General features: G+C 41.1%; 1 protein-coding gene across 1 annotated transcript in view; it reads left to right on the plus strand.

Moving 5' to 3' along the window:
• Nucleotides 1-3314: 3314 nt before the first annotated feature.
• Nucleotides 3315-25664, plus strand: part of kiaa1109 (KIAA1109 ortholog) — a 433631-nt gene continuing 411281 nt past the window's right edge. Inside the window, exons 1-4 of the mRNA XM_048608993.1 lie at nucleotides 3315-3437; nucleotides 10605-10710; nucleotides 18777-19090; nucleotides 22959-23018. The gene's annotated coding sequence lies outside the window, so the exon portion shown is untranslated. The remainder of the gene's footprint in view (nucleotides 3438-10604; nucleotides 10711-18776; nucleotides 19091-22958; nucleotides 23019-25664) is intronic.

Raw genomic sequence — 25664 nt, forward strand, 5'->3', positions numbered from 1 at the left:
TGGGTACCGCCCCCTACCCCTCTGCCTGGGAGGTGGCACCAGGAGTAATCCAGATATTACTACTCACAGGGGCCTGCCTTTTAACCAGCTGCCTAATTTCCTGTATTCTCTCCTCAGAACCTCATCATTCTCTCTTCCTATGTTATTGGTTTCAATGTGGGCAATGACCTCCTGCTGATCCTTCTCCCCTTTGAGAATATTCTGCATACTCTCTGAGACATCCTTGACCCTGGCACCAGGGAGGCAACACACCATTGTGATGTCTCATTGTCAGCTGCAGAAATGTCTGTCTGTGCCTCTGACTAGTGTGTCCTCTATGACAATTGATTGCTTGGAACTTGATGTACCCCTGGTTACATTAGAGTCAGTGTCAGTACCAGAAACTTGGCTGTCCGTGCTACATTTCCCTGACAGTCCATCACCCCCTACATTTTCCAAAACAGCATATTTGTTTGAGATGGAGATAATCACTGGTGACTTCTGCACTACCTACCTACCTCTCTTATCTTTCCTAGAGGTTACCCATCTACCCGACTGCGGTTTTACTACCTTCCTGAAACTGCCATCCCCAGCTCCTCTAACTTCCTCATTGTTGCTAATTGCCACTTCAACCTATCCATGTGATCCACTGGGATTCACAACCAAACACTTTCTACAGACATGATCATCACTAACATTGAAATTCTCCCTAATCTTCCACATCCGACAGGAAGAGCACATCACTCTACTAAAGGCCATCTTTGCACCTTAACAATCTACAGACCCAGAATTTAGCACAGTCTTACTGCTCTCGGTTAACTTTGTACCTATGTTTTCTATTAAGAAAGTTTAATAAAGAGACAGATCTCAATAAACATATCAACAAAACTATTGTAGACAAAAAAAAAGTAACATTAGTCTCTTCCCCTGCTGTAAGCAGTTCTTCTGACGTGTCTCCATGGTCAGCTGTGAAGTTCTTTGACCTAACTCCAATGTCCAGAGATACTTGTTACTAAACAGCATAAGCAGTTACCTGTGCAAGTTCACTGCCTGGTCAGTCAGCTATTGCAGGTTCACTTCTGGTTTCTCACCTCCCATATGGTACTTGCACTCCTAATTTGTCCTCTTTTAAAAGTACTTCTGTTTTGACTTTTTTTTCTTAAAAGTTCAAAAACAATGCAACAGCTTATAAAAAATAATTTCTGCTCCGTTAATTTGAGGAAATCAGCTTCAACATTGAAAAAAAACCTCAAAAAATGTGCAGCTCTTACAGCCACAATTTTCTCCCATCCTCCATCTTGGATTACCCAGAATCCCTCTCAGTTTGGACTTGATGGGCCAAATGCTTCCACACTGTAGGGATTCTATGATTCTAAATTGTTTCCCCTTGTGGGAGAGCCTACGACCAGAATCATAACATCAGTGTAAGGGGTTACTCATTTAAGACAGTGATGAAGAGAAATTTCTTCTCTCAGAGCACAACTTGTGGAATTCTTTACCACAGAGAACTGCAGAGGCTGTGTCACTAAGGTATTTTCAAGGCTGAGTTATACAGACTTTTAAGCGATTCAAGGGTTATGAGGGAAAAGGCAAGGAAAGTAGAACTGAGAGTTGTTAGACCTGCAGAGCAGACTAAAATGGCCCAATTGCTTACTTCTGCTTCTACATTTTATGGTTTGAATTGTAATTCTGATGCAGCTGGATTTGTATGTTCCATTTCGGTTTCTTTGACTTGTCAGATGATCACAGCATTTTAGGTCAGTAATGTTCTTTAAGACACTGTTTAGTCCAGGGAAGTCTCATATACTAAAATCAAATGATGAAAGTTGAATATTCTTAGTCTACTTTTACTATAATCATAACAGCTAGAAACACTCAGCATCTAGAGGTGCAAAGTTAATGGTTCAGATCTATGAAGTTGGGGGTTTGTTGAAAATGAATTGACTTTAAATGTTGGGCAGGATTTTTCCATTTCAGTAGATATCCCAGCAATGCCCAATGGCAACATGTTTGGCTAGTTGGTGGGGGTAATCCCTGAACTGGCAATTAATTGAGTAGCTTCCATGCACCATCGAGAAGAGCATCAGAGCACCACCAGAACAGTGGCTAATGCTGAGGAGTTCATGGGCCATGTACCCTGTATTAATATCAAAAGGAGGTTCTGGAGGCCTTCAAGAGATGAATACTGGATACCATAATAACGTGAATGGATGAACATTTACGAATTATTTACACAATGTGCAGAGGCACAGTTCAGGTTTTCACTAGAATCTTTACTCAGGTCCCTGTCCATGTAATCTGACATCACTGCAATCTGGTTCTTGGCACATAGCTATTAACCACATATACTACACAGACAGTAGGCAGGCAGAAGAAAATATTAAAGAATCGTAAATCTGCCCATGCTAACTGTCCAAAGAATCTTTGAGGACGCTGCCTTCCGTGCCGACTGCCTGAATTTTGATTTAAAAATGTAAATCGCTCCCTACGTTGCCGCAGAGAGGCCGCTTCGATTCAACTGGCAGCATCTGACCAACCATTCAGAGGATAGATCCATCATCAACATTTTGACAGCCTCATAAACCATAGTCCTTAATAGGGCCTTTGCATATCATAATTGACTTCCCACCTCCTTGAAGCAACAAGCCCAACAATTTTGAAATTCAACAGTCTCCGAAAACCATTTCTCTCTTCACTGTTGCAGCTTTTAGCAAAAATAAAAAAAAGGCCAGAGGAGGTCAAAATAAGATATATTTTGAAATTTAAAAAGCAAAGTCAGCAGGTCAGGCAGCATCTAAGGAAATCGAAACTGAGTTAACTGGAGTCGAAAGTTTATATCTCTTCCGAAGTTCAGAATTTCAAACGAAAAAAACTGCGGAAGCTGTAAATCAGGAACAAAAACAAAGTTGCTGGAAAAGCTCAGCAGGTCTGGCAGCATCTGTGAAGAAAAATCAGAGTTAACGTTTCGGGTCTGATGACCCTTCTGAGGAATGTTTGTTAAGAATTTCAAGATTTCCAGCATTTGCTTTTGTTTAGTACCGGTTTACATTATTACTTTACCCAAAAAGCCCTTGGTATTCTCAAAGAACAAATAGCCATACGTTGAACTGAAACGTTAAAATGGGCTTGTTTTGAGGAACGGTTACTGGACACGAAAAGTTAACTCTGGTTTCTCTCCACAGATGCTGCCAAACCGGCAGAGCTTTTTCAGCAATTTCTGTTTTTGTTTCTTTTCTTTGAGCCTTGCATGTACGAGTCCGGGAGTTATCCGCGCACACTCGTACCTGTTAATAAGGGTCAGGGTTAAGCGGCAGCCGCCTAAGCGCGCATGAGCATTGCTCGCTCATAGCTATCTCGCGACGTTCCGTGTCGCTCGCGCTCCATCGCGAGTTGCTGCTAACGCTCCCGGCCCTGAACGGCTCCGATGGATCAGGAGGCCTCGGTAAGGTGAGGAAATGGTAAGGAGACAACCCGGGTACGGGCAAAATCGAGACATGACCGGGCGGAGGGAGTAGAGCGGTACATTTTTTTTTGCTGGGGAAATGAAGGGAGGGGTTTTGGGCCGAAAGGAAGAAGACAGTTTTCATCAGACAAAATCTAGGATGACACACTACATTTAACAACAAAACGTACCCATTTTTAATGTATAAAAACATTGAAAGGCAGGATGGATAGATGACCCGCAGAGCTGACGGTTGTTGAAATCGGGAGAGTTAAAACAATTCAGGGAGACTACATATCCCGGTAAACATTGCGCTACTTGGTGTGCGCATGCGTGCCATGAGATCTGCTTTGCTGAATTGTTTGCCCTTCCTGACGCAGAATAGTTTTTGATTCTTGGGTAAATCCAGGCTGTTCTGATAACAGCATTGTTTGTAAGGGTGGGGTCGAGGGGGTTAAATTTGTTACTTTTACGAGTGAATGAAAATTTGTTTTGAGATCATACAGATTTTGCCTAAAATGTTAACATTTTAAGTTTGGTTATAAATTTTTAAATCATTCAATTTTATTTTGCCATTTCACTTAATTACTAAATATGTTTTAGATTTGATCTAATTAAATAGATTATTTGCCAGTTTGTGCATAATCCAAATAATAATTTATATGTGCCGGGAACCTGAAATCTTTACATGTGCAGGAAACTAAAGAGAAAGTGCTGGGCAAGCTAATGGGAGTAAAGGTAGACCAGTCACCTGGCCCTAATGGAATGCAACCCAGGGTACTAAAGGAGATGGAAAGGGAAATAGCAAATGTGCTTGTGGTGATTTGCCAAAGTTCGCTGGACTCTGGGGTGGTTCTGACAGATTGGAAAACAGCAAATATGATATCAGTGTTTAAAGAAAGGAGGTAGACAAAAGGTGGGTAACTATAGGCCTGTTAGTTTAATTTCTGTAGTGGAGAAAATGCTTGAATCTATCATTAAGGAAGAAATCGTGAGATATCTGGATGGGAATTGCCCCATCAGGCAGACGCAGCATGGGGCCATGGAAAGGCAGGTCAAGTTTAACTAATTTATATAAATTCTTTGAGGGCATTTCAACAGAAGTGGGCAATGGCGAACCAGTGGAAGTGCTGTATCTGGATTTCCAGAAGGCCTTTGACAAGGTGCTGTGCAAAAGGTTGCTGCATAAGATAAAGGTGCATGGCGTTTAGGGTAATGTGATAGCATGGATAGAGGATTGGTTAACTAGCAGAAAACAGAGTGGGGATAAATGGGCGTTTTTCTTGTTGGCGATCAGTGGCTAGTGGTGTACCTCAGGAATGAGTGTTAGGGCAGCAATTGTTTACAATTTATATAGATGATTTGGAATTGGGGATTGAGTGTATTGTCAAAGTTCGCAAATGACACTAGGATGAGTGGTAGAGCAAAGTGTGCAGAGGACAATGAAAGTCTGCAGAGGGATATAGATAGGTTATGAGTGGGCAAGGGTTTGGAAGATGGAGTACAATGTTGGTGAATGTGAGGTCATCCATTTTGAGGGGAATACCAGCAAACTGACTATTATTTAAATGGTGAAAAATTGCATCATGCTGCTGTGCAGACAGCCCCGTGTATCCTTGTCCTGAATCACAAAAAGTTGGTTTGCTGGTGTGGCAGGTAATTAAGAAGGCAAATGGAACATTGTCCTTCATTGCTAGGGATGGATTTTTAAAACAGGGAGGCTATGCTGCTGCTATATAGGGTGCTGCTGAGGCCACACCTGGAGAACTGGGTAGAGTTTTGATCTCTTTACGTGAGAAGGGAGGCACTGGCACTGGAGGGGGTGCAGAGGATGTTCACTTGGTTGATTCCAGAGTTGAGAGGGTTGGGCTATGAGGAGAGATTGAGTAGACTGCAATTACACTCATTGGAATTTAGAAGAATGTGGGGGATCTTATAGAAACATATAAAATTTATGAAGGGGATAGATAAGATAGAAGCAGTGAGGTTATTTCCACTGGTTGTTGAAACTAGAACTAGGGGGCATAGCCTCAAAATAAAGGGGAGTAGATTTAGGACTGAGTTGAGGAGGAACTTCTCCACCCAAAGGGTTGTGAATCTGTGGAATTCCTTGCCCAGTGAAGCAGTTGAGGCTTCCTTGTTGAATGTTTTTAGGGCAAAGGTTTTTTTGAACAGTAAAGGATTTAAGGGTAATAGTGAGCGCGTGGGTAAGTGGACCTGAGTCCATGATGAGATTAGCCGTTATCTAATTGAATGGCGGGCAGGCTCAAGGGGTCAAATGTCCTACCCCTGATTCCTTATGTTCTTATGAACTGGAATTCTTTATATGTGCAGGGAGCTGGAATTCCTTAAAAAGAAGCATATGTTGTTATATTAAAAGATTCTTCGTGTAGCAAAGTTGGCTTTTCTTCTCTCTGCTTATTTAATGGACATTTTCAGAATTTTGACCACTATTTTTCTTGATTATTAATGCTCTCAAATACATTTAATGCTGCTTTACGGAAAGCCCTTTACCATATTGGGTTTTTTTCCCATTAAGCTGTCTGTCCTGTCAAGGAGGAGAAGTCATAGTTGAACAAAATAAATTTTATTGTTCTATGACTTTGAACTGGACTGGGAAGCAATACTTTTCCATTATCAGCACCCTACATTCTGGGAAAATTGCTCAAGTCTCCTTATCAAACAGAATGCTGGAGAAACTCAGCAGGTCTGGCAGCATCTGTGGAGAGAGAAACAGAATTAATGTTTCTAGTCTGGTATGACTGTTTTCTGAATCAAATACTGCGTTTGCTTCAGATTTTCAGCATCCACAGTATTTTACTTTCATTCAGTAATCATTGTTCATTCTGATATCAGTAAAGCTTTGTAATGGTGAAATAATGCTGCTATTTACAAGATTGTAAATAAAACATGAAGCTAGAGAATGAGGGAGAAAATAATATAGATTGCTGATCAGCTTTGAACTTTCTGTTGCTCAGAATTATGTGGAGCAAAAATTTTAACTTTGTCATAGAGATATACAGTGCGGAAAGAGACCCTTCTGTCCAACTCATCCATGCTGACCAGATGTCCTTAATAAATCTAGTCCAATCTGCTAGCATTTGGCTCATATCCCTCTAAACCCTTCCTATTCATATACCCATCCAGATGCCTTTCAAATGTTGTAATTGTACCAGCCTCTACCACTTCCTCTGGCTTAAACCTGTGCCTTCTAGTTTTGGACTCCCCCACCCTGGGGAAAAGACCTTGCCTTTTTAGCCTATCAACATCCTTCATGGTTTTATAAACCTCTATGAGGTCTTCTTTTCACATCTTGAATAACTTGGACTCGTGAAGAGAAAAACATCATTTCTAGGAGATTAAACTTTCTGTGCCCTATGTTTATGATGGGATAAAGCTTCTTGCCTTTGTCTTTTGTTATGTGGCAATTATCAGTACTTCCAAAGCAGGATACTGGAAACAAAATAAGAAATAAACCAGGAAATAATGAGGGCACATGAGAAGGGCACAACGGTAATTATGAGTGATTTTAACATGCATATTGACTGGATTAATCAACTTGGCAAGGGTAGCCTTGACGGATGGTTGATAGAGCGTATGAGGGATTGTTTCTTAAAGTAGCATGTCGTGGAGTCAACCAGTGAACTGGCTACTTTAGATTTGGTGTTATGTAATGAGGAACGATTGATAAATGGACTTGTAGTTAAGGATCTTCTTGGAAGGAGTAACTACAGAGTAGCATTCAAGAGTTTTAGTGTTTGGCAAAGGTAAGTATGCCGGCCTGAGGATGGAGTTGGCCCTAGGGTACTGGGCAAAAATATTAAAGGGTAGGACAGTTGAAGATCAGTGGCACATGCTTAGGGAGATACTAAACATCTCTCAATTAACATGTATTCCTGAGAGGAAGAGGAACTGTAAAGAGGTGAAAAATTGTCCATAGCTTCACAAGGAAGTCAAGGATAAAATAAAGGCAAAAACTAGGGCATACCATATAGCAATGGTCTGTGGTGCTCTGGAAGACTGGGAGAATTTTAAACATAAGTGAAATGTTACTAAAAACAATGTCAAATGAGTTAAGATGGACTATGAAAGGTGACTAGCAAAAAACATAAGCACTGATACCAAAAGCTTCTATAAGTATATGAAAAGGAACAGAACAGTGAAAGTAAATGTTGGCCCTTAGAGGATGCAATTGGCAAGGTAATAAGGGGAAACTCAGAAATGGCAGAGGTTTCTAAACCAAAATTTTGTCTCTGTCTTCACAGTGGAATGTAGTGATTTCTTCCCAAAAACTGCAGTTACTACTGTGGAACCTAGTGAAATTAACATAACTGGAGAGAAGGTATTAAGTTAACTGACTGGATTCAAGGCAGATCGGACCCCTGGGCCTAAAAACCTGCACTGTAGGATGTTACAGGAGGTGGCAGCAGAGATAGAGGATGCGTTAGTTGTAATATTCCAAAATTCTTTGGATTCTGGAAAAGTACCAATGTGTTGGAAACTTGCCTATGTGGCATATTTATTCAAAAAAGATGTGCAGTTTCCCACTTTCTGCCTAATAGTTTTTTTGACCTCTGTAGTGGGTAAGTTGCTGGAGTCAGTCATAAAGGAGGGGATAACTGAACACTTTGTGAAAAACAAAGGTCAATTCACCAATGTCAACATAGTTTCATGAAGGCAGGTTGTGCTTCACAAACTTGTTGGAGTTCTTTGAGGATGTAACCAACAAGGTGGATAGTGGATAATGGAGATCTGGTGGATGTAGTCAATCTAGACTTCCAGAAGGCATTTGACAAGGTGCTGGGTAAAGGACTGATCTAGAGGGTTAGATCTCGGGGGCTTGGGTTAAAATATTGGCTTGGAGGATAGGCGAACGACGGAAATTGGGATTTTTTTGGGATGAATGGGTCCTTTTCTGGATGGCAAACTGTAACTCGTGGGGTGCCACAGGGTTCAGTTCTTGGACCTCAATTATTTACAATCTATATAAATGATCTGTGAGCAGGGTCAGAGTGTAACAAAGCAAAATTCACAGATGATACTAAAATAGGTGGGAAATCAGGCTGTGATGAGGAAATAAGGAGTTTACAGATGGATATTGATAGGCTAGGAGAATGGGCCAGAATCTGGCAGATGAAGTTTAATGTGAATAAGTGTGAGGTTGTCCATTTTAGCCAGAAAAATAATGGCAAATTATTATTTAAATAGGAAACAGATTCAAAGTGTGTCAGTGCAGAGGGTTCTGGGCGTACTTGTTCATGAATCACAGAAAGTCGGTATGCAGGTACAACATATAATAAGAAAGGCAAAAGGAATCTTGGCATTTTTTTGCAAAAGCTACTTCTTTCAGACAGTTGTAAATCTGTTTAACTCACTGCCCCAGAGTGCATTGGAAGCAGAACAAATCAACAGATTCAAGAGAGAAATAGATGTTTCTGATGAGAAGTGGAACAAAGGACAGCAGGGAGCAGGTAGAAAAGTGGAGTTGAGACCAGAATAGGATCAGCTTTGAATCTGTTAAATGGTGGAGCGGACTCGCAGAGATGAATTGGCTACTCCCACTCCTAATTCATATGTTTCTATCTATAAACACACTCTGTAAATCTTTTTGGGATGATCATTTACAGCCTATATTGTTTGCAATGCCATCACTAGTCTGCTTAGTTTAGGAGTAAAAGAAATGTTGAGTAAGTTTATGGAAATGTTGATGTGCGCTCTGAAGGCGACAGGATAAGATTTTTGCTGATGTGCATTTGTTATCAATTATAATGGAGCATAATTTGCAAAAGAAGAATTGATACAAAGAAAGAGAAAGAGAAACCTCCGTCTGTGTTGTGTTCTTTGTGACATTGGTTTCAAGCAAGTGCTTTACAGTGCATAAAGTGAAGTCTCCTGACCTGTAGTTCATATTGTAATTTAAGCAATATGGCAGTCATTTTGAATGTTGTGAGGACCTGCAACAGAAATGAATTAAATGACAAAGTTATTTGTTTTGGTTGTTTGTTGAGAGGTAAATGTTGCCCAGGATGTGGGGGTCAGGGGAGGTTCCTGATTCTCCAAAGAATGGTACGTAGGATTTTTTTTACATTTGCCCAAGAATGCAGGTGGAATCTCTGTTTGACATCTTGTCTGAAAATCAACCCCTCTGGCAGTGTAGGACTGATCCAGAACGGCAACTTTTTTTAAAAAAGTGCATATTAGCCTATTCAACAAGTGTTTAACGGTTTAAAAGCTGTGGCTGTACAAATCACACACACGTGGGTTTTGTTGTATTTATTTTTGTATTTAACATCTGATCTAAATTAAAATAATAAAAACATGTCCATTCTCTCTCTCACCCACAAATGCTATAAACTACGTTGGTTCAAAGACCCCTTTCCGCAACGTGCAGAACCAACGTAGTTTACAAAATACCATACAACGATTACCACAAACATTACATTGGACAGACAGGAAGGAAACGAGCCATCAGGATACATGAACATCAGCTTGCAGGAAAATGACACTACGAACTTTCCTTAATATCAGTACAGTCGGACAATGAAGACCATCAGTTTAACTGGGACAACGTAACTATAGTAGCCCAAGCCAAACATAGACATGCACGGGAATTCCTAGAGGCATGGTTTTCAACCTGTAATGCAATCAACAAACGTAGAATTGGACTCCATATACAGACCCATACAGATCAAAATCGGAAATGACACTACTCACCATTACAGACCAGACAATATAAATTCTAAGCGGAGTAAAACAACATCGCTTCATTGGAGGCCTCACTGATGAAGTTACCTAGCATGGTGACGAAATGTCTGAACGAAAACAAGCCAGCTAAGCGACTAAGTCAACAACCTCCGATTTCTTTAAGTTCCAAATCCGTCAGCTCTGTGGTGTTTGCTTCTGCTTTTACCATTCCAGGAAAACGCATTATTGTGTACAGCTTTCAAAAGTAAACATGATTTTTAAAACTGCAGTAGTCTCTGGTTTATAGCAGGAACTTCCAGATTCCAAAAAAAAAAGTTAAAAAGGTGTGATCTTTACAAAGTTGGTGAATCTTTTAAATTAGGCTTTAAATGCCTTTTTATTAGTGTGTGGATATTTAGCAAAACCTGAAATTTACTTAACATATTTTATTTGGTCCTCTGTACTCTAGAGTAATTTCTTTTTAAATCTTATGTTTTAGGTTTCATGTCAAAGTGGGGATATCTGTTACAATTTTTTGCAGTCATGTGCTGATATCCTAAACCTATTTTTGATGTATAGAAGAGAATTGTCAAATTAAAACGCAGGTAAGTGATTTTAGTTAAATTTATTTTGTTAGGTGAAATCTTTATTTTTTAAAAAAAGCTCATCTAGTTTACTATTCTGAACAACTGCGTTTAAGCACGTAAAAGTTTTTTGATGGAATTTTCTGCAATTGAATTGGCCTGTTTGCTGATCTTGCAGTAAATGACCAGGTGGTTGGTAGCAGAATTTGGGAGGATATAGACAGACTGGTGAAATTTGCTGATGCGTGACAGATGAAATTGAATGCAGAAAAGATGAAGTGATGTGTTTTGGTAAGAACATTGTGAGAGGCAGTACAAAGTGAATTGTGCAATTTTGAAGGTGATGCATGAATACAGAGTACTGGTTGTGTATTTACGCAAATCTTTGTTAGCAAAACAGTTTGAGAAAGCAGTTTTGAAAAAAAAAAATGGGATCTTTGGCTTTATTAACGAAGGAACAAAATACAAATGGAAACCAGTTATGACAAAAGTTTATTATACTCTGATTTGGCCTCACTCGAATTTTGTGTTCAGTTTTGGTCATCACACTAGGAAGGATTTTAAGGAATGAGTGAAGGTGCTGTAGAGATTGAATAGAATGATACAAAGAATGAGGGATTGCAGTTATTGGGAAAGTTTGGAGATACATGATAACCTCAGCTCAAAAGAGGACAGGAGGTTTGGCTAAGTCAATGGGAATTGGAGGGACACTCTGCTGGTTGGACTCGTGTTGTACAAAGAAAAATGGTTGTGGTAGTTGGAGTTCAATCACCTCAATCCCAGGACATCACTAACGGAGTTCCTCCGGTTAGATATTTTCCAATCAGCCTGCTCAGAGGTGTGAGTACACACCTCTGGAGCAAGTGGCACTTGATCCTGGACCTCTTGGCTCAGAGTTAGGAACATGACCACTGCGCCCCAAAGCCCTTTGTTCATCCAGTTAATGTACTAGCCCCAATAATTTTAAGCTGTTTTATCAATGGCCGTCTCTCCATCGCAATGGTTAGCCTATAGCACTAAACTCAAAACTCTAGCCCTTTCTAAATTCCACCTTAACAAATGGACAGAGACACAATGACAGACACGGTTGGAAAAAAATATCAAGGAAACGCAGCTTGATGGCACCAGTCTGGACCACAGGATTGATAATGTGTTTCTTTCGTTTTCTTCCAATTTAATTTGGTGCTTTACTGTTGGCACAAGGTTGTTTGCAGATCGATACTGAATTTAACCACTAGTTCAGAATGCTCCTTTTCACTTTTTTTTTTAACAGCGATTGATTAAAGATCCAGAGAGAGCAACAAGTTTTTTTTTTGATCCAGAATGCATTGCACAAAGGGAGGTCAAAACAAATTCAAAAGTTGCATTCAAAATAGAGTGGAAAATAAATATTTAAACAGGGGAAAAAAATTACATAGCTCCGGATAAACAGCGGGAGGCTGGAATGATCGGATATCTCCACCAAAGAGTCAGCACAGGAATGATGAGTTGAATTGTTCCACTGTGTTTTAGCATTTTACCATTATTTCTTTTAAAACTCATTCATTTGAAATTTGTTGTAAGCTTCAACAACTGACAACAATATTTCAAGACGCAAGCATACAATGTTCTCAGGCAAGTTGATGTCAATGTTACCATTGGAAAGTTGGGTTTCTTTGTTTGTCTGTTGATCATTAACAGAAATTTTTTTGCTGATATATAATTCAGATGGCTAATGTAACCTTTCCACACGTGTTTGTTGTCAAGTATGACTCAATTGCTGTTAGAAGCTGTAATCTGAATATATTAGCCGCAGGTATGTAGGAAAAGTATACTTGTGATGATTACCGCATGGTTTTGCTATAGGAAAATCTTATTTTAATTTGAAAATTAAGGACCTATCAATCACTTTTGATGAGCTGTTCCATACAATTACAGATCTATATTAGATAAAAGTTCTCTGTTTTTAATTCACAATTGAAGCTTCGTGCTTATAGCAGAATGAAAGTTTTAGAAGATAAATTTTCATTCAAAGTATTTCATTTTTATAATGGAACAAACAATTCTGGAAAAATAATAGCAAGTTCATGGTGCTTGCAGTTTAGTTTGCAAAAGATCCAAAAATTTCTTGTGACAATGAGATGAGCCACAAATTCCGATTCTTTGTAAAAGCAAATGAACTTAGAATGTGGCAGCCACAGCAGTGATTTGTGTAATATTTCTCATGGCATAGCAGGAAGAGAGCTGGAGTTGGTCTAATGTGTGTGCCTGCTATCAGAACTCAGAAGCAGGGCTGACTTGCTGATGATAACTTTATTGAACCAAAACTGTTCTTTTGGTTTTTTGCTGGTGCTTCATCTAATCATACCCCCTTCAACTGGTGCAGTGATTATCGAGCCCAAGTGATATTGATATTAACATCGATCAGACCTCCAATTCAATAAATTTTAATGAGCCATCATTGTTCTTGTGAAAAACAGTAGATACTGTCACTGAAGGGTATGCTCCACGGTCTTAAGCTGCCTCACCAATCAGAGCACCTCGAGGACTTTATCTTGTTGATAGTTGGAGGCAGAATGCTGATTTCTTGCTGCTGCTTTTGATCTACTGGAAGTGACAGCTGGAGAATTAATTAACTTTCTGTTGTATAATCTGCTGGTCTTTGAAATTAATGTATAATTAATTTGAAATGACAAAGCTTGTTGAAAAGATTTTCAATCTTAATTGTCCTTTGCCTGTTTGTTGCAAGTCTATCAACAGTGATTCACAGGACTCCTCACAGATGGTCCATGTAAAAGTTTGGGCACCATGGTCACTGTTCCAATATGGCCACAGGAAAGATTTAAATTGTTGAAAATAGATGAATAAGTACTCTGCTTGATGAATGACCTCTGATTTCACTTGCCTGTCTCAGGCTTGGACATCAGTTTAGTGCTGATTCCGCCCAACTTGCATAAACTTTATTGTACTTCCGATGTTCAATCTAACGTTTTCTCATGTTACTATTTATCTACTCATACATTTCAAAATGTAGCTACCTTGATTTGGCCACAATCATGCCTATGTAGCATAGAGTCATAGATCTGTACAGCATGGAAACAGACCCTTTGGTCCAACTTGTCAATGCTGACCAGATATCCTAAACTAATCTAGTCCCATTTGCCAGCATTTGGCCCATATCCCTCTAAACCCTTCCTATTCATTAATTTCCAGCAAATGCATTTGGATGATCCTTGGGGTCCAAGCCATTTTCTTTTTTTCTCTCTCTTTTTAATTTCCTCTGGTTTAATCCCTCACCTCAGCATTGCGCACCCCCCCCCCCCCCCGCTGTCTTTCTGCTATCCCACGTTGAAGTACACCTGATCTTCAGCAAGTGTTATCTTTCCTGCTCTCCTTCAGTAATTCCAGTCTTGACCATATACCCAGTGAGGCACGAGTTGTGACTGGAGTAATGAGTATCAAGTCAACACAGTGAAGAGCTGGAGGAACACAGCAGGTCAGGCAGCATCAGAGGAGCAGAAAAATCAATGTTTCGGATTGGGACCCTTCATCAGAACATTAGTATCAACACTGATTATCCAGTTGCACTTAGTCTGTGACATCCACATAGTGGCAAACTTTGCCAACCTCTTTCCTGAATCTGTGAATCTTTTGTCACCTTTCTTCAGAGGGTTGAGTGTCTTTGCAAGTGCCTACAGTGTGGTAGAAGCAGAGTCATCGAATAATTTTAAGATAAGAGTAGATTAGTTAATTGATCCTTAACTAACAAGGGAGTTAAGGTTTGTCTGGGGCAGGTTAGAATGTGGAGTTGAGGCCAAAATCAAATCAGCCATGATGTTACTAACTGGTGAAGCAGACTTGAGGGGCACAGTAACCTTTAATTGATAAATGCATCATATCTAAACTGCTGCTTCTCAACAAACTTAATAAACTCTCTGAAAATTCTTTAGAAAGGACTGAATAAAAGTTATGCAACCTGTGTCAAATCAGTGATACCAGAGGATAAATAGCATTTGGCAGTCAGTTGGTTCAGCCTGCCTTCTAACTCTAACAGTTGTTGATACATGTCCTATTTTGGGAGTGGCAGTCTATGCTGTGTCTGAACCCATTTAGCCCATGAGCATGGGGCAATTACTCACGGTGTCAGAGCAACTGTCTCCCCTTGCCCACCCTCAGATGAAGGTCAGTTTTCATTCTGTTTGGGGGAAAAAAACATATAGTTCCCGAAACGATACATTGACAATGGTGCCGGATAGTTATTTCAGCCTATGCAACAGAGTGGTGTTGGTAGTATTCTTTCTCATCTTTAGTTTCATTTTTCTGATTAGGAATCCTTTATCTTTAGGAAAAGGAAGCAACTACTGTGTGAGGACACGTTATATAGAAAGTACTAGAAAATATAAGTTTTAAAGAGACCGCACTTTCCGACAGCACCAAATTTTGGAAAGCTAGCCCGTTGACTCTGTCAGGCTTGACTAGTCTGTCTCTCAATGTACCAGATGCCATCACCATCCTTGAGTCTGCTGTGTCCACTGGGTGGACAGAGCCATCAGAAGTAGTAGCACAGTATAGTCAGGAATGAGTTGCACCTGGGAGTTATCAACATTGACTCCAGACCTATGAAGTCTCATGGGATCAGGCCAAGTACAGACAAGGAAACTTTCTGTTGATTTAACATCTACTGCCCTTCCTCCTGTCGGTACTCTTTCATGTTGGATATCACTTGAAGGAACCTTTGAGAGTGGCAAGGGCATAAAATGTACTCTAGGTAGGGGACTTCACTATCTATCACCAAAAGTGGCTTGTTAGCACCACTACTGACTGAGCTGGCTGAGTCCTAAAATATGTAGCTGACGAGACTTGTAGCAGGTGTTGAGGGAAAATTCTATTTGACCTTGTCCTTACCAGTCCACCGACTGCTGCTGCATCAGTCCTTTGTGGTTAATAATAGACTTCAAACAAATCCAGCAGTTCAAAGCTGGCTACCCATGAGGTGTTGTGAACCATCAGTAGCAGCAGAATTGTACTCAACCACAATCTAACCTTATGGCCTGGCAAGTTCCCCATTCTAGCATTCCTATCAACCTGGAAGATCAATTGTGGTTCAATGAAGAGTACAGGAGGTCATGCCAGGAGCAGCAGCAAACATACCTAAAAAGGCGTTAACGTGGTGAACCTACAACACAGGACTACTTGCATGCAAAGAGTAGAAGCAGCATGCAGTAGAGAGGGCTGAGCTATTCTGTAACCAATGGATCGGATCTAAGCTTTGCAGTCCTGCCACATCCAATTGTGGATGGTGGTGCACAGTTAAGCAGCTAGCAGGAGGAGTATGCTCCTGAAATATCCTCAACCTCAATGATTGGGGAGGCCAGCATATCCGTGCAAAAGACAAGATTGAAGCACGTGCATCCATTTTCAGCAAGAAGAGCTGAGTGAATGACCATATCTACCTCACCCTGAGGTCTTCGGCTTCACCAGTATTAGTCTTCAGCCAATTTGATTCACTCAGCATGATCATCATTCATCGTCAATGATGGTCCCTTGCAGCCGAGAATGACTCACTTCCAGTGTCAGTGTGGGTCTGTAGGTGGCTAAACAGTCTGATGCAGCTTCTGCAATTCTGCTACGCTTGGGACAAAACGTGGTCGTGGGAAGGGGTGGGTGGGGCATTGGTGTGGCAGCACACTGCTTCTGCTGTTTTCGTCTGGCTTCTTTTTCTTGATGTCAAGTCTCGAGGTACTCAACGCCTTCCAAGATGCTCCTCCTCCACTTTGGTCTTGCGCCTTGATTACCAGGCATTGGTGGGAATACTACAGTTGGCCATTGAGGCCTTGAGGGTATCCCTAAAGTTCTTCCTCAGTCCACCTGGGCTTTTCAGAGCTGGGAGTAGAGTGCCTGCTTACGGAGTCTCGTGTTGGTCATGTGGACGATGTTCCCAACCCATCGCAGCCAATCAAGTGTAGTCAGTGCCTCGATGTTGGCCTGGTTGAGGATGCTGATATTGGTGCATCTGCCTTTCCAGCAAATTTGCAGGATCTTTTGCAGATAGTGTTGGTGGTATTGCTCCAGCGCCTTGAGGGGTCTGTTGTATCATTCCACATCTCCAGAGCCATATAGGAGGGCAGGAAGCACAATGGCTCTGTATATCATGATCTTGATGTCAGATCTGATGTAATTATCCTCGAGTACACTTTTTCCTCGGCAACTGAAAGCTGTACTAGCACACTGGAGGTGGTGCTGGATCTCTTCAATAACTACTTTGGTTGACAGGACTCTCCTGAGGTATTGAAAGTGGCCAGTGTTCTCTAGGGCCTTCCCGTGGATCTTGATTGGGGGTTCGCTCAGCAACGATGGGTGAGGTTGGCGGAGGACCTTCGTCTTGTGGATGTTTACGAGATTCGTGCTCTCGTGCCTCCGTAAAGGCGCTAACATGGTCTGCAGTTCATCCTGAGTTTGCACATAGGCAAGCATCATCTGTGCATTGCGGCTCGATGACTTTGATTTTGGCCTGAAGGTGGCAGAGGTTGAATAACTTCCTGCTTGTTCTGTAGCTTAGCTCCACTCCAGTGTATCTCCGCTCAATCATCACCAAAGTGGTGGAAGAAGTTGTTGACCGTGCTGTCAGGCAGTATGTGCAAAAGATGAACCTGTGCTGTGACACTCCGTTTGTGTTCCACCACAGCCACGTGGTTCTTGACCTCATTACAGCAGTAGTTTCAATCTGGACAAAAGAACTGAACTGCATAGTGGGGTGAGAGTGATTGCTGTTGACATTAAGGTAGCATTAAATCAAGTATAGAATCCAGGCGATTTAGCAAAACTGGAGTCATTGAGAATTAGGGCAAACCTCTCTACAGGTGGAATCTTTTCTTATACAAAGCAAAGTGGTTGTGGTTGTCCTTATTGGAGATCAGTACATTGTCTCTAGAACATCACTGTTGGAATATCTCAAAGTAGTGTTGTAAGTGGAAAGTAACACCAATGTCTGGCAAAAACCCCTCGATAAGAAGAGGGAATCTAACCATTTTGTCCTTGACGTTCAGTGACATTGCCATTACTGAATTCTCCACTGTCCATATCCTGAGGGTTACCATTAGCCAGATCTGAATTGTAACAGCTGTATGAATACTGGGACTACAACAGCAGATCAGAGGCTAGGAATTCAGTTGTAAGTAACTCGCCATCTTTCTCCACAATACCTGTCCACAAAGCATGAGTCAGGAGCATGGTTGTAATACTCTCCACTAGTCAGCTGGGTCTGAAGGAGGATCATTGGGCTCAATGTTAACTCCGTTTTTTCTCCGCAGATGCTGGCAGACCTAGTGAGTTTCTCCAGCAATTTCTATTTTTTGTTTGTATGACTATACTTTGATAAACATTTACTTAAGATATACTCGCACAATACAACAACTGAAATATTCTAGTACACAATTTAGAAACAACTGGTTAGCTTCTGGCAGGAAGTATCCTCTTGTAATCTGATGGGCAGAGCTTAGCTTGTGATGTCAGTTAATCTTTTCAGGTACTAACTTCCTTTATGAAAAAGTGATGAGCTGCCGCCTTCCTTGCTGCAGCATGTAACCTGTAGGTACATTCATAGTGCTGTTAGAGAAGGCATTTCACAGTTTTGAGCTAGTGACAGTGAAGGAATGGCCTACTATTTTATATATCTAATCTAGTTAAATTCTGGTTAATGGTTTCCCAGGATGTTGATGGTGGGGGTATTCAGTGATGTAAATGCTATGGATTACCAAAGAGAATTGCTAATTTCTCTTTCGTTGTTTGGCACAACTGTAGTATGACTCTGACTTGCCATTTATCTGCACAGGACTGATATCTGACTGGGTCTTGCATAGATGGCTTTAGTATTTGGGAATTTGTGAATGGTTTTGTATGCTTTTCTGACATGGAGACCATAATTGATCTGATGCTGTAGCTGATTGACCCTAAGGCACAACCTCAAGGATCTCCTGCAGTGATCTCCTGGGGCTGAGTTGATGAATCTTTGACAACCACATCTATCTTTTCTTTGTAAAAAAGAAAAATGGTCAGTTCTGAGGAAGGGTTACTGGATCTGAAACATTATCTCTGATTTCTCTCCGCAGATACTGCCAGAAAGTGGAGCTGACACCAGGATAAGATTAGCCACGATCATGCTAAATGGTGGAGTCGGCTCGAAGAGCTGAATTGCCAATGCCACTCCCAATTCCTGTGTTTCTGTGTTTTAGACCTGCTGAGCTTTTCCAGCAATTTCTGTTTTTGTGTCTTTTCTTTGTGCTTGATATGACTCCACTCAGTGCAAAGATCTCTCCTGATTTGCACTGACTTCAGTTTTGTTGGAACTACTTGATGGTCAAATGCTATTTTGATATTATTTCATGAGATCAACTTTCCATGCGTGGATCATGGCTGGAATAAGGTGAGGAGCAGAATGGCTTTGGTAGATGTCAAACAGTTTCAATGAGCAGGTTGGTACTGTGGCTGTGCTGCTTGATAGTACTGTTAATGTTACTGTCTATCATTTGCTGATGAGACAATGGGCTATAATTGGCCAGAATTGATTTGTCCTAATATATAGCTGGGCAGTTGCTACGTTGTGCAGTAGCTGGTATTGGAACAGCTCGTTTACATGTTAATCTTGTTCTGGAGCACAGGTCTTCAGTGCTGTAATTGCAGTGTTGTTGGGACCCACAGCCATCGCAATATTGTGTTCTCTGCTTGGTATTGCGGTTATATTTCTTGATATCACATGGAGTGAATTCATTGTTCGAAGATTTAGAATCTGATGTCAGGAAGAGGCCAAGATGGATTACACAGTCTTCGGCAGGTGAGTTTTCAAATGTGTCAGTCTTGTCTTTTGCACGGATGTGCTGCAGACTTCTTCATTAAGAATGGAGATATTTTTGGAACTATCTCCTCCAGTTATTTCTTTATTTCTCCACCACTATTCACAGCTGAATACTGCAGGACTGCATGATTTTGATCTGATTTCATTGGATTTGTCAAGCTTAATTTTTCTGTTGTTTATCATTTCTGCTTTTGGTCATGTGTGAAGCTTTGTATTGTAACTTCACCAGTTTGGTACCTCATTTCTAGGTATGACTAGTTCTGGACCTACTATGCCTATCCACATTCTTTGTTGGGCTGGTCCTCTGGCTTGATGGTAATGATAAAGTGAGAGAAGTGTTGTGTCATGGGTTACAGACTATAGTTGTACAGTTCTGTTGCTGTGATGGCCCAAACGTAGTTTTGGCTTGCTTGATCTGTTCCAAGTCTTATCATAGCTTGATTGAGGTTGTCCTCTCTTTGGAAACAGTACTTGATATTCATTAGGAGACAGTCATAACTCTTGCTAGCACTGTTATGGGCAGATGCAACATCTAGATTGGTGACAATGATGTTACGTTATTTTAATCCTTCTGCTATTGAGAATAGTGCCTTCAGCTGCCAGGACTTTAATTTGGAATTCCCTCCTTTGCTCTTTATCTTTCTCTTTTATCTTGTAATATTTTCCTTGAAAAGTACTGCCAAGATGATATCTTTGGTCTTTTGCCCTAATATCTCCACATGTGGTTTGTTTCAAATTTTGTTTGCTAATATTCCTGAGAAATGTCTTGATATTTTATAGTGCGAAAAATGCTGTGTAAAAATAAGTTACTGTTGTGTTGCTCTGCCATTAACCTTGACAAAAAAAATGTATCTTGTCCGCATCACCATTGACATTTAATTCGCATTTTACCAAACAAATTCAGAAGTATTTTCACATGCAGTTAATCTTAAAACTGCTTTGGGCCAGTAATTCCTTTTGTAGGAACCCCATTGATTATCCACTTTATGGTTCTGATGTTAATTGCAAATTTGGGAATCCAGAAAGGAGCAAGTGAATCTGTGGAATCTCACTGAAGAAGGTAGTGCATTGTTCTTGGCTGTTGGCAGTATTTTTGTGACATTTGTCATTCACACTGCTGTTGGTCTTGAGGCTGTTTGTTTTCAGAATGCAAAACTTTTTTGACGTATCGATATGCAAATTATAAAGAGACTTTCAGTATTTGAACGGGAATGTCAGCCTTGTCTCCCTTGTCAGCATTCCGCAGGGACTGTTCCTTCCGTGATATTCTGATTCATCCCCAACACCTCGTCGTACCTCAATGACACCTTCCCATGCAATTACAGAAAGTGTAACATCTGCTATTTACCTTCTCTCTTTCTCACTATACAAGGCCCAGACACACCTTCCAGGTGAAGTAACAATTTAAATCTACTTACAAGTCCGGCGATCTTTTTGACATGCAGATCTGACCCAACGACGACCAGGACATCCTGGAGCACCTGACCCTGTGAATCAGCAGAGCATGACTGCATTTGCTGGAACCGTGACCACGACAACGAAGTGACCGGCCACTTAATGACTTCTTGAAGGCTTGACCCGGACGTCGATTGGTGACCTGACACTGTAGAGTGGATCTGATGTGGACTCGATGCCCTACCCAACCTTGTGGGGACCCAATTTTGAGGCCCTACCAGACTGATAACAAGACCCTCCGGAGTGCCCGAGGCCACGACGAGTGCTTAGGACCCCAATGGATCGACGCATAAAGAATTTAAACATTCTTATTTAAATACTGGATTTAACTTTTTACCTGAAAGCATTCCCACATTTAAATTAAGAAGTGGGCAGTAAGATGTAAAAGTGAAATGAACAGTTCAATTAGTGTTTGCTGTGAGAAATGCCATGTGAACAATTCTCGCTGAATATTGAACCAAAAAGTAATACTATGATAGCTGCTCTAACTACAGAGTATTATGTCCGGAAAGAGCTTTTTAAAAAGTACTCTCCAGCTGCTTGCATTGGGAAACCAGTTGCAGACTATTTTCCGTGGAAGCAGAGGTTATAATAAAATTGACAAATTTACTAAAGCATCTAAAGAGTCTCTTAAAGAATCGTAGAATCTGTACAGTGTGGAATCTGGCTATTCAGCCAATCAAATCCACATCAACCCTCAGAAGAACAGCCCACCCAGGTCCACTCTCCCCACCACCAACCCCCTGCCGCCCCCATCCTGTCCCTGTAACCCTGCATTTCCCATGGCTAATGCACATAGCCTGCACATCTTTAGACTGTGGGAGGAAACCGGGAGAATGTGTAAACTCCACACAGGCAGTCGCCCGAGGGTAGAATTGACCTGGGTCCCTGATACCGTGAGGCAGCAGTGCTGCCGCATTTTCTTATTTTCTTCTATATGAAAACGTAATTGTAGAACAAGCAATAGGCTGTTTCTTCTTGTTTTATAAGCATTGAGAAACTGTGGCACAAAAAATGCCATATGGCCTATAGAGCTTATTCCAGTTCCCTGTAGAGCAATTCTGTTTGTATCACTTACCCGTTCTATCCCTGTGACTTTGGAAATTCGTTTTAAATACTGAGCCTGTCCAGTTTCTTTTCAATATAATTGTTCACCTTTGCTTCCATGGTCCTCATTGGCACTGAATTCAAGGTCATTACAATTTGGTGCTTCAAAATATTCTTCCTCGTATTACCTTATATCTCTTGACCAAACCAAACTTCTGTGTCCTTAGCCCTTCTGCCATCAGCCACTTAAAGCAGGTTTTCTTCTACCTTGTTTCAACCTATTTTGATCAATTGATCAATCTTATTTGAGCAATTTAATCTCCCAAATTCCAAGGAGAATGATCCAGCTTCTGCCACCTAACCTTGTAAATAAAATCCCTCATGCCTGTAACCATCTGGTCAACTCCTTTTGTACCCTTTCAAGGATTCTCACATTCTACCTAGAGTTTGGTGGTATGAATTGGATTCAGAAATCTAGTTGTGGCCTAGCCAGAGCTTTCTAAAGATTCAACACAACTTCTTTGTATTCATATTTTGGTACCCAATCCTCCTGATTTGATGATAGCCTTAGTCTAAATGTGGACAAACGAGCTGAACTCGAGGTGAGATGAGAGTAGCTGCACTTGACGCTAATTCCGTATTTGACCGAGTTATCCTAATTGACCATTAAGATACCCTAGCAAAACTAGAGTTAATGAGAACATGGAGAAAGCTGTCCAACGGCTTGAGTCATACCTGGAGTGGAGGAAGATAGTTGTGGTTATTGGAGGTCAATCACCCCAGCCACATGACATCACTGTGTAAGTTCCTCAGAATAGTCTTCTACGTCCAACCATCTTCAGCTGCTTCATCAATGGAATTCCTTCTATTGTAAGGTGTCAGATAGCAATGTTCATTATGCATTCATTAATGTTCAGTACCATTTGTGCCTCCTCAGCTACTGAAACCATTCATGTCTAAATTCTGGAAGACCTGGTGAACTGTCTGATTTGGGCTGGTGAGTGGTATATTACATTAGTGTTGTACAAGTGCCAGGCAATAGTTATCTCCAACAAGAGGGAATCCAACTATTGCCGATTGAAATTCAATGGCATTATCCTGGCCGAATCCCTTATGATCAACATCCAGGGGGTTACCATTGACCAGAAACTGAACTGGGCCAGCGGTATAAATACTGTGGCCTTGAGGTCAGGTCAAAGGTCAGAATTTGGTTACATAACTGCCTGGATGGGTGCACTTTCAATCATATCACAAGGTTTTGCAACATAAGACAAGACAACAACTTGTTTGAATAGAATAGAATATCCTTTATTGTCATCTGTACTCCATTGTAGATGTACAGTGAAAAGTTTTTACAATGTCTGCCTCTTATGGCACCATCTTGGGTACAACTACCTCGGTAGAAATCTTGGATACAAAAGAGGAATAAAAACTAGTTGCAGTTTAAAAAAAATAAGTTAGCAATAAGACATTGTTAAAGGATTGACATTAGTCAGGTAAAAAATTTTCAAACAATACATTGTAACAGCTCAGTGCAGGGCCTCCACATGTAGCATGATCACCCATACCAGACGTGAGTCCAACAGCCATTGTTGCTCCACTGCAAACCTCCAGTCGACTCCATACTGGCACTCAGCTGCTCCAAGGTAAGTTCCAGGACTGCCTCCCCCATGCTGCTCTGGAGCTGCTTCTCCACACGCTGCTCCAGGAGCTGCTGCCTGCGCCTGCTGCTGCTCCAGGATTCACCTGGAGAGGAGAGAAAAAGAACAAAGGTGGAGCAGAGGAGCTCTGACAAGAGCATCTTACCCTGCTGCCGTCTTGCTGCATGTTATTACGCTCTGCCTTTAACATTCACTTCGTCCACCATGGTTGCTCAGCAGCAGCAATGTATCCCATTTACAAGATGCACTGCAGCAACCCACCAACACTGCTTAGATAACATCTTGCAGTCTCACCATGTCTACTACGTAAAAGGATAGCAAATACATGGGAACACAATGACCTGAAAGTTCCCCTCAAAACCAGCTATGATGCTGACTTGGAAATGTATGGCTGTTTCCTCAATGTTGCTGGATCAGAATCCTGGAACCTCCTCCATAGTAACATTGTGGGTGCATCTAACCCAAATGGACTGCAGTGGTTAAACGTGGCAGCTCATCACCACCACCTCCATGACAGTTGGGAATGGGTAATAAATGCTGACCAAGCCAGAGATACCAACATCCCATGAATGGATGGATAAAAACATTCAGTACCTTTTTGTTCTCTATTTATGTACTAACTATTCTCTCATCATATTTTGCTACGTTCAGAGAACTTTGCCCATGAACCCCAGGTTCTTCTGTTCATGTGCATCCATTTAAACAGTGCATTAAGTCTTATTCTGCCACCCAACCCTTTATATTGCGCTGGTTACAGGTCCTTCCTTGAACTCTAATTTCTTGCTGTTCTCTTTCTGGTCCCACCTAGTAATTCTGCTTTTGAAATATGGTGTATTCTTTTGCAAACATTGCTGAATCACTTTGAATGTACTTCAATTTAGGTATTATTGTTGTGTGATCATGTGATTTCTTATTGACCTAACATTTTGAAAACAAATAGGAACGGATTAGGCTATTTCTTTTTCTTTTTAAGGTAAAATTACTATGTATTTCAGATGTGTTATCACTGAACCACCATTGTTTTGATTGAAGCTGGGAGGCGTGCACTGTCTTTCTCTAGTGCCATTACACCATGGGGGTCGAGTGTTAATTTAATTGTTTTACCCAATTCCCGATATTACCAGTTGTATGCCTTCTCTATATTAGACTTAGAATGAAAAAACTCTGACGTGGTTAGCACACTGTTTTGTATTATGAAAATACAAATGTTTAACCCTCTTGGTATCCCAAAACACGTGCAAAAGCAAAAAAAAAGAGATAGTAGGAACTGCAGATGCTGGAAAATCTGAGATAACAAGGTGTAGAGCTGGATGAACACAGCAGGCCAAGCAGCATCATAGGAGCAGGAAGGCTGACGTTTCGGGCCTAGACCCTTCATCAGAAAAACGGCTAGTCCAGTTCAGTTTCTGGTCAATGGTTATGCCCAGGATATTGGTAGTGGGTGATTCAGCAACGGTAACGCCATTCAGTTTCAAGGAATGGTGGTTAGATTGTCTCTTAATGGAGATGATCATTGCCTGCATTGTGTAGCGCAAATATTACTTGCCACTTTTCAGCCCAAGCTGGATATTGTCCAGATCATGTTGTATTTGAACATAGACTGCTTCAGTATCCTAGGTGTCGGGAATCGTGCTGAACATTGTGCAATCGTCGGTGAACATCCACACTTCTGACCTTATGATAGCAGGAAGGTTATTGATGAAGCAGCAGCAGATGGTTGGGCCTAGAACAGTACCCTGAGGAACACTTGCAGAGACTGGAGCTGTGATGACTGAACTCCAAAAACCACATCCATCTTCCTATATACCAGATATGATTCCAACCACTGGAGAGGTTTGCCCCCGATTCCCATTGATTGCAGGTTGCCAGGGCTTCTTGATGGCACACTTGGCGTCAAGGGCTGTCACTATCGCCTTACCTCTGGAATTCAGTTCATTCGTCCATGTTTGAACCAAGTCTGTAATGAGGTCAGGAGCTGAGTG

Source organism: Rhincodon typus, chromosome 1 (assembly GCF_021869965.1).
Source record: "Rhincodon typus isolate 14 chromosome 1, sRhiTyp1.1, whole genome shotgun sequence".
Classification (NCBI taxonomy): Eukaryota; Metazoa; Chordata; class Chondrichthyes; order Orectolobiformes; family Rhincodontidae; genus Rhincodon; species Rhincodon typus.